This window comes from Felis catus, chromosome X (genome assembly GCF_018350175.1).
Source record: "Felis catus isolate Fca126 chromosome X, F.catus_Fca126_mat1.0, whole genome shotgun sequence".
NCBI classification, from domain to species: Eukaryota; Metazoa; Chordata; class Mammalia; order Carnivora; family Felidae; genus Felis; species Felis catus.
This window is the reverse complement of record NC_058386.1, coordinates 118,367,832-118,384,911: the sequence shown is the minus strand read 5'-3', so window position 1 is coordinate 118,384,911 and position 17,080 is coordinate 118,367,832. Positions and strand designations below refer to the sequence as shown.

Genomic DNA, 17,080 nt, shown 5'->3' with positions numbered 1-17,080 from the left:
ATGTCAGGGAAGAATTCTTAGGATATAACCTCTTAGCTGACGAAAAGGGAGCAAGAGTTAGAGACCGAAAGGGAGGAGATTCCATGCAGAAGGAATAGTCCATGCACAAGCCTAACGGCAGGAGGGAGCAGAGGGCATAAACAGAGATGAGGGGGAAGAATGAGGAGAGACGAAGTGGGAAAGAGAGGTGGAGGCTAGACCGTGTAGGGCCTCGTGGGCCACGTTGTGACTTTTCTCCTTTGTATTAAGTGTCATGGAGGCTTCCTCTTTAATCGGAGAAAGAACATTTGTGTAAAATGATCAAATTTGTATTTTGAAAAGTTTCAATCTAAAGTGGGGATACTAGCCGATACTAGCTGACCAAGAATGAACACTCACTGAGTGATCTCCGTGTATTAACTCAGTTAACCCCCGGCCCCTCTATCCCTGTGAACAGATTCTGTTCTCACCTTCATTCCACAAATGAGCTCACGCCGGTAATAAGTGGCAAAGGCAGGATTTGAACCCGGGCAGGCCGGCTTCAGAATCCGTGCGTCTAAAACGCTAGTCAGAACTGTCTCCTGTTAGCGTCAAGGCTTATTTTACCGGAGATGATGGTTGCTTGGATGTCGAAGACGGTGGAGACAAAGAACTGGACTGATTTGAAAGAGTGTTAGAAGATAAACATGACTGAATACTGTGACAGGTTGAGTAAGGGGGAGGTAAAAGTGCTCAAGGTGATTCTTTAGGTTTGGAACGTGCAACCAGATCTGTGGTGGTATCATTCACTGCGACAGGGAACGCCCGTTGACAAGAGCCAGGCTTGGAGGAGAGAAGGATTTCATCCCGGAATGCAGTGAGTTTGAGAGAACTGTGCAACGAGAAGCAAGAAAGTGATGTCATGTGGGCAGTACGTTACGCCTAGCACACAGCGATGCAGCCACGTGTGAACATTCAGCATCTAGGTAATGGTTACCTTGGTCTGAGACTTCCAGAACAGTACTGAGTGTTCAGGTAGAGGAGGATGAACCTGTAAAAGAGATAGGGAAGTAGCCAATGAGACGAGGACAAGAGAGACAAGGAGAACAGGAGAGTCTCATAAGCCCCGAAGTCAGGGTATGAGTGTTGCAAATATTAGCGTCAGATTTTTAAAACATAGGATGTATGACTTCACTCGTATGTGGAATGTAGGAAACAAATGAGCGAAGGGGGAAAAGAGAGAGAGACAACAAACACAGACTCTTAACTACAGAGAACGCACCAGAGGGGAGGTTACCAGAGGGGAGGGGGGAGGGGGGAGGGGGGAGGGGTGGAACAGGTGATGGGGATGGGGGAGGGCACTTGTGATGAGCACCGGGTGTCGGGTGCCGTATGGAAATGATGAATCACCGTGCGGCACACCCGAAACTAATATTACGCCGTATTGCGATCTAACTGGAATTTAAAGAAAAACCTTGAAAAAAATTAAAAATAGGATTTAAAACTATCTTGATCTTCAGTGGTAGCTGTTTGGTGAGATCATGGAGCTGCAAACCTGACAGCAGAAGCGTAGGAGTAAATGGGAATTGGGGAAATGGAGCCAGAGATAATAGACAACTTGTAGGAGAAGTGTGTCTCTGAAGGGAAGGAGAGACGTTGGAAGGTACTGAAGGACGCTAAGAAGTTGGTTTTCTAGTTGTTATTTCAATCAGAGGTACTCGGCTAGCTTACCAGATGAACAAGAGAGCGATTTGAATAGGCATTGCCTCTTGCTTCCTTTTTGTTTTACCCTTCACCTAAGTCCCATTTCTTTCCCTAGTGAACGAAAGGCGTGGAGAAAATGCAAAGGGGCTGTGGCTAGCGAATTGCTAATATACCTACCTACGTAGGGCACAAGGGTAGTTTCTTCCTCCTTAAAGGATGTGAATAATAACCACACGAATAATATTAACATCACCAACGACATTTCTATAAATTGCTTTCTTATCCTCACAGATGTACCGCTAGCTTTAGGTATCGTTATATACATTTACAGATGGTGAAACTGAGTTTCGGAATGGTGAAGCAACTTACCATATGTCACGGCAGCTAACGTACGTATCCTGGAGTAAGAATTAAACCACTGTGACAGTGACTTTAAACCCTGTGCCGGTCACCCACCCATTTTATTCTGTCTTAACTTCATCCAAGGTTTTGCATTTGCTGTGGAGGTAGCATCTTAGTCTTTTATTGAATGTCAATAATAAATCTATATCCTCAACGTGACATTCATTTCCCCTCATTATGTGACCCCAGCTTACTACTCCTAGGAATAAGTTAACCTACTGAGGAGGGCACCTGTCGGGATGGGCACTGCGTGTTGTACATAAGCGATGAACCACAGGAATCTACCCCAAAAAGCAAGAGCTGTATGGTATCACACACTGTATGGTCGCCAATTTGACAAGAAATTATATTTTTAAAAAAGGAATAAGCTAACCTAAGACAGCCACAAAAAGGGAAAGTTGTATCAACTGAAAAGGAATAATTATATATTGATATACATATTTAAAATTATAGAATAAGGCAGTATATATGGGAGGTGCTAAACTATATGTAACATCTAAATCATTCTCCCATATGAAGAGATACAGTTATAAGCCTGTTGACATTTTAAAATGGAATACTTGAAAAAATTACTAAATAATAGTCACCTGATCCAAAAGAAGCCAAGGAAGGGGAAATACAAAGACAAACACAAACATAAAATTACACAAAATGGTAGACATGAACCAAAATACAGAAAATGTCACATTGCATTGAAATGGATTAAACACCTCCATTAAAAAGCAGGAATAGTTCAGAAATCAACTCATACGGGTGCCTGGGTGGCTCAGTTCGTTGAGTGTTCCACTCTTGATTTGGGCTCAGGCCATGATCTCATGGATTGGGAGTTCAAGTCCTGCATCAGGCTCTGTGCTCACAGTGCAGAAACTGCTTGCTATTCTCTCTCCCCCCCATCTCTCCGCCTTCCCTCTCTCTCTCTCTCTCTCTCTCTCTCTCTCTCTCTCTCTCTCTCACTCTCTCTCTCCCTTTCTCACCCTCTCATATTAAATAAATAAAATTTTAAAAATAAATAAATAAAATGGCTGTTTATAAGCCAAACAACTCTGTCGGTTAATCAAGAACTGCGGATAGGGCACTGTCCAAGTTAGAACAGAACAGCTTCTCATGGGTTTCCACTATCCGTCCTGGGGAAAAGGAGGCTCCCTGCTTGCGAGTATGTCCTCCTCGCTTTCTCCCCGTAGCATGATCCTGCATAAACCATTTCCATTTTATTATGAAATTATTCTGGGCATTTGCCATCTCTCTTAAAGCATTTCTCCAACATCACGCAAGGCATCATGGGCATTTCAGGTTTTAAATTTATTTTTTGTCCGTCGTTCAAGGGGTCGTTTCGATTAATGTCTGATGGCAGGATGATAATTGCCCCTAAAATGGGAAATCTTTAGTCCAAGGTTCTCGTGATCATCCCTGGGAAGCATCCGCAGGCTTATGTGGCAAACACCAGTCCGAGCTCCTCACACATCCCTCACACAGAGAGTTTGTTCTACACAGCACTTCAAATTTTGTTCGACACTGTGTAGACTTGGGCTATCCTATTTGTTCCCATGTGGCATGTCTAATTAACATTGCTTGCAAGGTGGACTTACATGCCTCCCGTTTTATGGAAACAGTTTCTCAGTCAGATAGATATTCAACCCCGTGATACGTTCGTCCCCATAATACGTTCAGGGCAAAAGAGACACAACCCCTTCACATAAAGCCCATTTAGACATACCATTTCTCTTCCAGACTTTAACCTCAATCCTGTCATCCTTTACATTCTACCTAGAGCCTTCATTAAGAATGCATCAATATGTTTTGGTTTTATAATACTAGGTAGGGAGAGTGTTCCCCGGCCAGACGTAACATTTATTCCTACAAAACATTTAGGTCAAGAAGAGACAAATTCTTCACATAAAGACTGTTGAAACATCCAACTTACATTATCCTAGCAACCCTTTCAATTTAATGGTAGCTCAAGTTAGGGCTTCACCAACAGGTTTTGGGACCACAGTGAATGGGGCTCCTATGTAAAGAATTCCAGAAAAGTTTTCTTTTTTACCCCTTGACCAATTTTATCCACTTTTATGTATAAGGCTTTGGGCCCCTAGTGGAGGGTTAAGCCAAGGGGCACTGGCTCTTTTTTCAACATTTATCTTGATTAATTGACCTGATTATTTCCCCAAGCAATTGCAGTCAGGTTTCTAATAATAATTTTTGCCTTCCAGCTTTTAAAATTCCTCCAAACTGGGGCAAATAGAACAGACTTATTTGGGTCCCTTTATTGTTGGAGGATCCTGCAGGAGGCCCCTTTGGTATGCCCAGCCTTTGACAGTGTTCCATTAAGACCTTTGTTTCAATCCCATCAGTGTGTCTGCTTTATTCATCCCGTTTCTTAATAACCATCTAAAGAATTCCACCCTATTGGTACAAGCCCCTTGACTCTCCTCTTTATTTTTCTTCTTTCCAATATTTTCTTTATTTGCTCCAATTCTTAATAACCATTTACAAGTTTCCACCCTACTGTGACCAGTCGCTTGCCTCTCCCCTCTTTCTCCACTTTCTCTTGTTATTATGTATAATTATTACCATCTGTAAGAACCGTAAGAGGACCTTGAGATCAAATCAATAAGGCTTCACAGACTGTTGGTCAATTTTGCAGCAATAAGATTACATAGAGTACCATGAAAAAGGGGCCTCCTTAACTACAATATTTACCATGACCTGTGTAACACGCTTATTTAATGGGTGAATATCCCTATCATGATAAAGTTAGTTACACATGGTTTGCGTATGAAGCATATCAGCTATTTCATCTAGAGTGTTCCACTGGCATTTTTAGGGTGAGTTGGATGAAAGAGTGCACAGTAGCTTGTATCCAGTCCACCAGTCTGGCTTTCCCTTGAATGAGGCAGTGTGTGTGTGTGTGTGTGTGTGTGTGTGTGTGTGTGTGTCATGAATAGCCTCTGTGAGCAATGAAAAAGAATGAAATCTTGCCATTTGCAACACGGATGGAACTACAGTGTGTTAAGCTAAGTGAAATAAGTCAACCAGAGGAAGAAATATCATATGATTTTACACCCTGAAGCGTTTAAAACCAAAAATACTACTCCTACAGCAATCACTCTCACGATCCATTTAGTAAAGATTCCTCAGGGAGCTGATGGTCCCTATATACGAAATTAGACAACTCCTTCACGCTATACCACCTGGTTTCAGTGGTTCCTTGGTTTTCCCCACCCGCCAATGTGGACCACCTTCTTGATGGCCAGAGAGCTTGAAAGTAATCTTTTTCATGCCAACACAATTGTAACTTTTGGTGGTACATTTGAGGATGGTGGCTAATGCTCAGACTGACTACAATCTGAGCTTTGTCCAGCATTTAACGTCTGACCCTTGCGTACTATTTTACTTTCATTTTAGCTATTACAGGTAACACTAGGCAAAGGACTTTTCATATTTTGCTTTATTATTAGTTTGCATTTCTTTATACATACAGTGAAGGAGTCGTTTTCCCTGCAGTTGGGTCCATCCCTAATTCCACTGGTAATTTTTACCATTAGTAACTGTAGCAGAACTGCTCCTCCATACTACGGGTGACCACGTGGCCACCCAGGGATCAGGGCTTCTTCACCCCCCACCCTCTCATCCTTTCTCTTCCCAAACCACGTGTTTCCATGAGCCAGGGCCATAATAGCAAAATCCACTTGTAATACCAACTGGGGGGTAGTTTCTCTAACACCAACTGATACTCCACTCTCTGACACCAACTAAGTGCCCCCAAATTTCCTTCAATTCTGACACTACCTAGTGTTCGCTTCAAATCCTACAGGTTGAAGAGTTCAGTTCCACAAGACTGTTCCAATTTCAGACACAGATCCCAGGTCGCAGGGCACTTGTACTGCTGACTTACTGTCTATAAAATGGGGATGCCCGGGATCCCCTCTTCTGTTTTGATAGTTTGCTAAATGGCTCACAGAACTTAGGAAAACCCTTTATTTGCATGTACCAGTTTATTATAAAGGACACAACTCAGGAACAGTCAAATGGAAGAAATGCACAGGGCAATGCATGGAGGCGGTGGGGGGGGTATGGAGCTTCCGTGCATTATCTTTTTAGCATCTTGATGTGTCTATGAACTCAGAACCTTCTCGACTGATTTGTGGCAAGAGAGCAAAGTCCAGTCAATGGGGGAAAGAATAGTCTCTTCAACAAATAGGGCTGGAAGAACTGGATTTCTACATATAAAAGAATTAAATGGGATCCCTACCTCACATTATATACAAAAATTAAGTCAAAATGGATCCATCCATAATGGGTCTATCCTGGAGAACGATTCATGTGCACTTGAGAAAAATGTATATTTTGCTGTTGGTAGTGAAGTGCTATATACCTGTTAAGTCTATTTGTTTTATAGGGCTGTTCAAGTCTATTGCCTTGTTGATATTCTTTCTAATTATGCTTATCAATTGTTAAAGGAATTAAAAAAAAAACCCAAAAGAACATAGGGAAAAAAAGAGAGAGAGGCAAACATAGAGAACATAGGCAAAAAAAGAGAGAGAGAGAGGCAAACCAAGAAATAGACTCTTAACTATGAGAACAAGCCGATGGTTGTGAGGGGCCGGGTGGGGTGGGGTGGGAGGGATAGGAAGGGGGATGGGTTAAATAGGTGATGGTAATTAAGAAGTACATTTGTGGTGCACCTGAGTGGCTCAGTCGGTTAAGTGTCCGACTTCAGCTCAGGTCATGATCTCAGGGTGTGTGGGTTCCAGCCCCACGTCGGGCTCTGTGCTGCCAGCTCAGAGCCTGGAGCCTGCTTCGGATTCTGTGTCTCCCTCTCTCTCTGCCCCTCCCCCACTCATGCTCTGTCTCTCTCTCAAGAATACAGTAACATTAAAAAAAAAGAAGTACACTTGTTGTGATGAGCACTGGGTGATGGATGGAATTGCTGAATCACTATACTGTACACATGAAACTAATATTATACTATATGTTAACTAACTGGAATTTAAATAAAAAAATTGAAAAAATGGATCAGTGGGCTAAATAAATGTAAGGTAAAGAAGAAAATGTAAACTCTAAGGAAAAAATGTAGGGGTAAATCTTCACAATCCTGGATTTGGCGATAGATTCTTTGCTGTAGCACCAGAAGCATTAGGAAAAAAAAGAAAATGTACAGAAAACAGACTTCATCAGCATTTTTTTTTTTTTTCAAAAATGGTGCATGAAATGGCGTGATCAAGAGAGTGAAAAGATGATCTATGGGACAGGAGAAAATATTTAGAAATGATATGTTTGATTCGATTTGAATCCACAAAATAGAAAAAACTTATGCAATTCAACAACAACAAAAACATACAGCCCAATTTAAAAATTGACAAACGATTTAAACAGACATTTCTCAGAGAAGATATACAAATTACCAATAGAAAAAGATGGTCAACATCAACAGTAATTAAGGAAATTCAAAACAAACCCACAGTGAAATAGCACTCGACAGCTACTGAGGTGGCTATATATTTTTTAAAGTTTTTCTATTTATTTGTTTTGAAAAAGAGAGAGCGTGCATGAGTGGGGGGAGGGGCCGAGAGAGAATCCCAAGCAAGCTCCACGCTGTCAGCACGGAGTCTATGTGGGGCTCAATGCCATGAACCATGAGATCGTGTGTGACCTGAGCCAAACCAAGATTCTGATGCTTAACTGACTGAGCCACCGAAGCGTCCCTTATAATTTTTTAAAAAATTATAATTTAAAAATTATAATGATGCGCTATAAACATTGGGGTGCGTGTACCCCTTCAAATCTGTATTTTTGTATTCTTTGGGTAAATACCTAGTAGTGCAATTGCCAGATCATAGGGCAGTCCTAATTTTAACTTTCTGAGGAACCTCCATACGTTTTCCAGAGCGACTGCACCAGTTTGCATTCCCACCCACAGTGCGAAAGGGGTCCCTTTTTCTCCACATCCTCGCCAATGTCTATTGTTTCCTCTGTTGTTAATTTTAGCCATTCTCAAACAGATGTTTTTATTCCTGTCCATGCTTTTAGGAACAAATATGTTCACTGCAGCATTATTGATGATAGCCAAAAGGTGGAAAGAACCAAGTGTCCATTAACAGATGAGTAGATACATAAAGTGTGATTTATACATATAATGAAATATCATTTAGCCATAACGTGAACGAAGTTCTGATACATGCTACAACCTGAATGAACCTTTCAGGTATCCCAGAAGTCAGGACAAACAGCTCTTTGCATCTCTCTGCCAAGGACATTTTTCTCACCACGAGAGCAAGTTCGTCTTGTCTGTGGGGATAGCAGACATTCTCTGGAGTTACTACTTCAGAGACACAGCCAATGAAAGGAGCTGATAAATTAAATCTCCAGTTTCCTTAGCTCTCAGTGGAACAGCGAGACTGAGTCCCAGTTCCCCACTCTTTCACAGTGCTTTCTGAGATCAGCTTCCAAATTAACTTCTTGCCAGCAAATTCTTTGTCTCAGAATTTGCTTTTGGGGGGACCCAAACTAAGACAGCTTGTGTTATCTTCTACAGTGATGAAATCATGGAGAATACATACACATGTTGATAAGCCAAAATTTTCACACCGTTTTGGTGTGTCCAGGGATTCACCTTGATCAGGAATATTATGTGAGCTTGGATCCAGATATAATTCTGCATTTACTTCCCAAGTATTAAAAATGATTCACAGAAATTATCATGAGTACAATCTTATGACGACTAATGGTTAGCTCGATACCAATTTGCATTTTCTTTCTGTTTGAGCCTAAATCTGTCTTTTGAGGTCTATATCCCCGTGTTATGGACAAATGGGATACTTGCATGGCCGATTAACCTTCAAGAATGCCCCCCAGGAAGCCATTCACAGATACGTAGGGCTGCAAACACAAGCAGGTCATTGGAAATTGTCAACAACTTCCCCTCTGTGAGGAAGAGTGAAAACCGCTCTTTTGTAGGGTAGGTCATAGACACACACAAACATAAAATAAATATAAGGATAAATATATACACAAATATAAAATAAATATAGGGATAAATATATACATAAATATAAAATACATATAGGGATAAATACATATACACAAATATAAAATAAATATAGGGACAAATATATACACACAAATATAAACTAAATACAGGGATAAAGATATACATGTGAGCAATATATACATGTGAACAAAACCCAGACAAAAAGGAAAAAAAAAACTTCTACAAATAAATAGAACCCTTAGAGACTATGTAATTACCCATTCTAATCCAGTATTATTATTAATTTTTTTTTTATTTTAGAGAGAGAGAAAGAGCTGGGGAGAGGGGTAAAGGGAGAGAGAGAGAATCCCAAGCAGGCTCCACACTCAGTGCGGAGCCTGATGCGGGGCTCGATCCCACAACCCTGGGATCATGACCTGGGCCGAAATCAAAAGTCAGAGGCTGGACTGACTGAGCCACCCAGGTGCCCCCAATGCATGTTTTTTAAATAGAGGTGTTTGCCATTGTTCTCAAAGAAAGAGCACTTGACTACACTAACTCCTCTCCCATTCCTGCAGGGATTCGCAGCCAACAACCCGTAGCATTTCTTAAACAAAAGAAGCATTTTCATATGTCTGCCGGTCCACCACCACTTTGCTGCAACAGGTGATATTGTGCAAACTTCAGATACAAATTTGGTGCCACCGCTGGGACTCCATGCTTAAGCCTTTGGTCTTCAAACTGGAAGATGACCACAGATGTCTTCCAAATTCTTAATCTGGAGACCACCTCTGGCACCTAAAACAAGCCTTTCAGATGCCTTGGAAAGTAATCGCCAGGTCCTATCAGTTCCCAACTGGCAGACAGTAATAACATATGAAAGTAAAATCTAATTTTAAAACATAAAGATGCCTTAAAGGCAGACTTTGTCATGTGGGATCTCTGAAAATCTGCCCAGTTTGCCTATTCTCAGGCTCAAACTAAGCAGCTGGTCTTAGTAGCTCTGGAATAGGGAATTCGGGAAAGGTAATAAGACCCTAGAAGGGGCTCCTGTTAGGACATTCGTTGATTGAGGGTTACTCTCTGCTCCAGCGGTCCTCAGGCGGTGATTGCATCTGGGCGAAATGACCAGCTGCAAAAGCGTATAACCCAGTTGTTGGAAACATAATTCTCATAGAAATAGGTAGTGAGCATGTGTCAAACTTTTATTCAATTCATTATTGAAGGAACCAGAGAAGTAATAGGCCTAGCTCCAGAAGGATTTGAGAAAACTTGGACTTGTAGAATTATTGGGGACAGACATATTGAAATACATTTGCTGGCTTAGATGCAAAAGTGGTTACTATCCTATTTCTGGGAATAAAGCTATAACCTTTGGTACTATATTCTCTGTCGGCCGGGGGAAAAATCCCGCATCATTTCACTTTTTCAGTGTTCTACAGTTTCAGGCACTGTAGAACATCTGGGCCGTGGTGATCAGATAGAGGTGCATTTACTGAGAGAGGGCTGACTTCCAATGGACTCAATAGGAAATACTCTAATGTAATATTAAAAGGTCCTACAATTATATTTTTTTGCTTTGTTTTTAAGTTTGGGATCTCCCCCCCCGCCCCCAGAAGCAGACAATAAACAATTTCTGTGGAATGGTATGGAAAGAATAGAGGCAGTTCTCAAATACGGTGTAACACAACATCCAAAATCTGAAACGCTAAATCACGAGGAATGGGGAAGTGCCCACTATTAACAATTGGAAGGATTTGCAGATCTACTTCTAATTATATCACACTCGTCGGCATTGTTCATTTTAATTTTTTTTTTACCATTTATTTCTTTGAGAGACAGACTGAGACAGAGCAGGAATGGGGGAGGGGCAGAGAGAGGGGGACACAGAATCCAAAGCGGGCTCCAGGCTCTGAGCTGTCGACACAGAGCCCGACTCGGGGCTCGGACTCACGGACAGGGAGATCATGACCTGAGCCGAAGTTGAAAGATTTGACTGACTGAGCCACCCAGGCACGCCTCGTCTGCATTCTAATATGCATTCTTTTGTGGAAGAGAGTACTTGAATGGGAATCTCTGGGAGGAAAAGCCAGCACTGATTGTAATAGCTCTGCAAATGATTCTGATGTGCAGCCAGGATTAAGAAGTCCTGATGGAGAGGGCACCTCGGTGGCTCAGTGGATAAAGCGTCAGACTCTTGGTTTCACCTCTTGGTCATGATCTCACAGTTCATGAATTGGAGCCCTGCGTTGGGCTCCTAGCTAACAGTGTGGAGCCTGCTTGGGATTCTCTCTCTCCTTCTCCCCCTCCCCGCATGTGCACATACACACACGCATGCATTCTCTCTCTCTCTCTCTCTCTCTCTCTCTCTCTCTCTCTCTCTCAAAATAAATAAATAAACTTAAAAAAAAAAAGCTTAACAAAAATAAAGAAGTCCTGATCTAGAATGAACTCTTAGGTAGAAGCTAGATATGAGCAGTGAGAGGAATACCCAGAGGCAGACCCCGAGGTGCTTGAGGGGGGAACGATGGAGACAGGAGCTGGAGGCAAGGACAGTGATAAATAGGTTACACGTTAGAAGCCAGTGTGGCACAACGTTGTGACCTTGTGGCTTCCAAGACCCTGCGGCTGACAGACCAAGAGTCACAGGTGCAGCGCATGTGTTCTCCTCTTCCACCTCTGCCCCAGAGTAATCCCTGGACTCCTTATAATGCATTTGCATTTTAGTCATAGCCCCCCACATGGGGAGGGGCTGCCATGACGGTTCCAGTACAAACCTTCTCTCTCACATAAAAGGAAAGGATCCCGGTAGCCTCAGAGCAATGGAGAGTGTATCGTTGCTTTACTAAACCGTCCTGTGCTTGCCAGTCTCCTTCTGGCTGTCGCGATTCATGCAGATCCTCGCCTACATCTCCTCACGGGGAGTCCGAGAACCGAGGCCTCTATCCGCACGGGTGGCCGTCCCCGAGTCCGCTCAGTCTGAAGCGAGACTGACCAACAAAAACTACCACCCAAAGCGTAATGTTCTTAGGTAGCTTATCTATTCCATATTTACTGCCTCCTTCTTTTCTTTTCTTTGTTTTATTTATATATTGGGAGAGCGAGAGTGTGCGTGCTACCAGGGGAGGAGCAGAGAGAGGGACGGAGAGAATCCCAAACAGGCCCCACACCCAGCGTGGAGCCCCATGCGGGACTCAAACTCACGAACGGTGAGATCATGACCTGGGCCAAAATCAAGAGTTGGACACTTCACCAACGGAGCCATGCTGGCACCCCTATTGCCTCATTCTGAAATACGAATTTGTGATCAAAATTAGCCAGGTAGTGAAGGAAACTCTTCAGACTTTAAGAGTGAAACCAACATAAATGAACAGGAGGGAAATGTCCCCACAAAAGCGGAAGCTTTCAAGCATGGGTCTTTTAAAACAATTGCATTAGACACTTCAGTATCGTAGGCGATATGTTAAGAAAAAAAAAACGCTACAGGAATCTGAACCTACCATGTCCCACCACGTGAAAGTTTTTCTTCATGTGGAATTCATACATTTCTTGTTCCGGAGCCGAACATGGCCCAAGCTGTTGCTCGCTTTAAATCCACGGCACCACATCCATCCAGGTCCTCGCCGTGACACAGTCCACTCACCCCTCGCTCTCGCCTCACGTCCCCAGACCCCCTACGCCCCCACGCTCGTCTAACAACACTGCTGCCTCTTTCACCGAGGAGACAGAAGGGATCCAAACTGAGTTTCCTCATACGCTTCCCACGTCTACCACTTCCTGGCGTGTTTACCCCTGTGCCCCACCTTCTTGCCAGCTGTGAACTTCTCATGTTCCCGTCTGGGGGGCAACAGCACCATCACTGTGTACCAACTCAAGTGCATGTCTCGACACATGACTCAATACACATCGCCAGCATGTCTCCCCTTTCTCACTTGCATCCATTTTCATTCTCTAGGGGAGAATTCCTGGTCAGTCAATATGCTCGTGTTTCTCCCATTGTTCAACACACACACACACACACACACACACACACACACACACACCTTCCCTTAACCCCTACAACCCCCTTAAGCTACTGCTTCATTTCTCTCCTCCACTTCAGTTATTTATTCCTTGAGATCTTTTTTTAAGTCATCTCTACATCCAATGTGGGACTCAAATTTATAATCCTGAGATCAAGAGTCATACGCTGTACTGTCTGAGCCAGTCAGACGCCGCCTCTCTCCTCCACTTTAGATCTCTTTCAAAGAGTTATCAACACTTCCTCCCTACTTCTCCTCCTATTCTTCCTTGAACTTTCTCTATTCAGGCATTTGTTACCATCACTGCACTGAAACAGTGCCTGTCAAAGTCACTAGTGGGTACCACAATGCTAAGTTCAGTGGTTCGTTGTCAGGTTTCATTTTATGTGACACAATTACCCCTTCCTCCATGAATCACTTTGTTCACTTGACGTCAGGGGTACAGCCTCCGACCTCATCGTTTACCTCTTCTTCTTTACTGATTTCTCCTCATTTATCTTATTAATAAACAAAGGAGAGCCTCTACACTCAAACCATTGGTCATCTTCTCTTCTCCATTTACCCTCACTCCTTGATGGTCTCAACCCTAAGGTTTTATATGTTATCTGAAAATTCCCATTTTTTCTATGCCATAGAAATGACTCCCGGTACGCCTGGGTGGCTCAATCTATTAAGCGTCCAACTTCAGCTCAGGTCATGATCTCACCGTCTGTGGGTTCGAGCCCCATGTCGGGCTCTGTGCTGACAGCTTGGAGCCTGGAGCCTGCTTCTGATTCTGTGTCTCCCTCTCTCTCTGCCCCTCCCCTGCACACGCTCTGTCTCTCTGTCTCTCTGTCTCTCTCTCTCAAAAGTAAATAAACATTAAAAAAAAAAAAAAGAAATGACTCCTAAAAATACCTCTAGTCTGATCTTCCTTCAGAACTCCAAACACTTATTTTTAATAATTCACTAGACTTTTCTACTAGGATTTATTTTTTAACCATAACAAAAACTCAGGTTTAATATTTCTAATATATCAAACAGTATTAGGATGACCATATATCCTGGTTTATCACCTGTGATTGTTTTTAGTGCTCCTTTTCACTATCAAAAATGTTCCTAAAAAAAAAGATATTCCTGTTTGGATGTTAAGTATATGGTTACCTAAAGGAACATAGCTCTGTGTTTAAGAGTACTAAATGGATGTCCTACTCTCAAGATAATTCAGTTTGCCATGATATTCCTTTTTTCTTTCTCACACAAAGAAAAAGAATCTTTAGTTTGTTTCATGACATTTAAGACCACTTTTATAATCCTGCTATATTTAAATGATTGTAATTACCTGATGAGTTGTATTAATATAAAGTTGTAATTTACTTTTTGATAGGGTGTTATTTCTTCTGACTCTGCAAGGATTTACAGTTTTCCTTCCTCTGCTGTAAAAATAGGAGCTAGCAGATTGTTGTTCAATTGATTTTGAGAAGTTGGACTTTTAAAGAGCTTATACAGGAAAAGTTGAACATGCACAATGTGATGATGTGATATATGTAGATTTGGCAAAATAATTACCATAATAAGGTTAGTTAGCACATATATCACCTCACCTAATTACTTCTTGTAATGTGTAATGTGGTGGTGGTGGTGAGAATCTTTAAAATCTACCCTCAGCAACTTTCAAGTGTACAATACAGTATTATTAACTACAGTTGGCCCTTGAACAACACAGGGGTTAGGGGTGCTGACCCCCTGCACAGTTGAAATCCACACTTAACTTTTGACTTCTCCAAAACTTAACGACGGATAGCCTGCTGTGGACCAGAAGCCTTACTAATGACATAGGTGATTCACACATATTTTGTATATGGAGTATATACTGTATTATTGTAATGAAGTAAGCTAGAGAGAAGAAAACTTAAGAAAATCATGAAGAGAAAACACATGTACAGTACCGTACTGTATTTGCTTTTAAAAATCCACATGTAAGTGGACCCACACAGTTCAAACCTGTGTTGTTCAAGGGTCAACAATCGCCATCCTGTACATTAGATCCCCAGAGTTTATTCGTCTTAAAACTGGAAGTTTATACCCTCTGACAAACATCTCCTCTCTCCCCTCTTGCAGCCACTGGCAGACACCAATCTCCTCACTGTTTCTACTGAGTTCGGCTTGTTTAGACTCTACATATAAAGAAGATCATACAGTATTTGTCTTTCTCTGGCTGGCTTATTTCACATAGCATAATGTCTCAAAGTTAATATAAAACCCCTGAAAATGCCAAATAGGAAGATGAGTAAAGATAGGAGCAGGAAATACGGATTTTTAAATTATATTTATTTATCTATTTATTCATTTATTTTTTTTAATTGTCTATTTATTTTTGAGAGAGAGACAGAGACAGAACGTGAGCAGGGGAGAGGCAGAGAGAGAGGGAGACACAGAATCCGAAGCAGGCTCCAGGCTCTGAGCTGTCAACACAGAGCCCGGCGCGGGGCTCAAACCCACGAACGGTGAGATCATGACCTGAGCCGAAGTCCGGCGCTCAACCGACTGAGCTACCCAGGTGCCCCAATACAGATTTTTTTTTAAGTGCAAACAATATTATAACGATATGTTCCACCTTTCTTGTAAAGGCCTATTAATGGTGAGTTAAAAATTTAATCATCCATAAAATTAAGTACTACAAATCCACTTCAACAATAATGTAGATTTCTATATACTGCACTTACATGGAAATATGTTCATGATGTAGCGATAGCTAAGAAAACCAGTGGCAGAACAATATGTGAATTATGAATTTATCTTAATAAATGCTAAGTGCATATTCCTTTGTACATCATATTATGCTGCTCTGGGATGTCTTCTATGATGGTGTGAAATAGCAGGACTCTTGATGGAAGCACTTTGGGGCTAGATTGGGTTTTGTGCCCTTGGTAATCAGGCTTTGGGCCTACCATTTTGCTAGGAAGGGGATTTATCAATTTTTCAAATATTTGAAATTTATACCCCCCCCCAATTCTTCATAAAGAACTTGCGGAAGCTTATAATCAAGACATTTAAAGCAACTAAATAGTTTTTTAAATAAACAGTAAGGAAGAAAGGTCAGAATAATACATAAGTAAGAAATACAGAGTTGCACCTATTTTTACCCTTGATCATTCAATTTATCTCTAGGCTTTCTGAAGGCCAAGACAGAAAAGGAAATAAATTTTTAAAATGGGAACAAAATTTCCTGGAGAGCTTGTCTGCCCTAGTGGAATTGAAAGCCTCAATTGTAATAATGGGAAGAAAAATGCTTTATACAATGTAAAGTGCCATATAAGTTTAGGGGATTGATTTGACTGAGTCCGGAAATTCCTAAGTCATCTTTCTTTGGGAAACTACTAAATGGGCCTTCCTTTGGCTATGAATTACCTTTTATGAACTTAATAGAGTAGTGAAAATCTTTCTAGAGTCTCTTGGGCTCATTCTTTTAGCTATTCACCATATTGCCTTTGCAGAAGGGTTCTTTTAATCAGTAGATGTATGTCCAATTTTATCAGGGGCTAATTTGCACATTAACTAACAATTTCTTAAGAAAGACGCCAGTTATTTGCATAGCCATTTAAATGCATCTAATTTGCGGGTGAAGTTTGTCAAGTTTAAAATTTAGTGATTATCCTTAAATCGTTGTTCTTGACACTTAAAATTCTTGCACCACACGGTGAATATCATCTGCTCGTGACTTCATTTGTGGTTGGCGTGCTTAGATATGTTGGAATCACTTGAGACTATCGATTATGAAATTCAATCAGTAGAAGAGGCAAGCCAGTTAGATCTTGACTTGATTATCAGTCATTTTCTTCTTTCAACATGAGGCTCCCAAGAGGTGTTCTACAGTATTGGAAGAATCATATTAAGTGATGATTGAAGCAGTTAAGAGCTCTTCTTTAAACTGTGTACAAACTCCTTAGAGAAGTTTGCCTGAAGAGCATAGTTTCTAGGGAAAGCCTGGCAGTTTAGACTCCCTGTTCTCTCAAGAAGCTGTGCAGGACCTTGAGCAAGGACATTA

General features: G+C 41.6%; 1 long non-coding RNA gene across 1 annotated transcript in view; it reads left to right on the top strand.

Annotated features, from left to right (window-relative positions):
• Positions 1-17,080, top strand: part of LOC123383346 — a 425,625-nt gene that overhangs the window by 282,079 nt on the left and 126,466 nt on the right. The gene's annotated exons all lie outside the window — the stretch shown is intronic.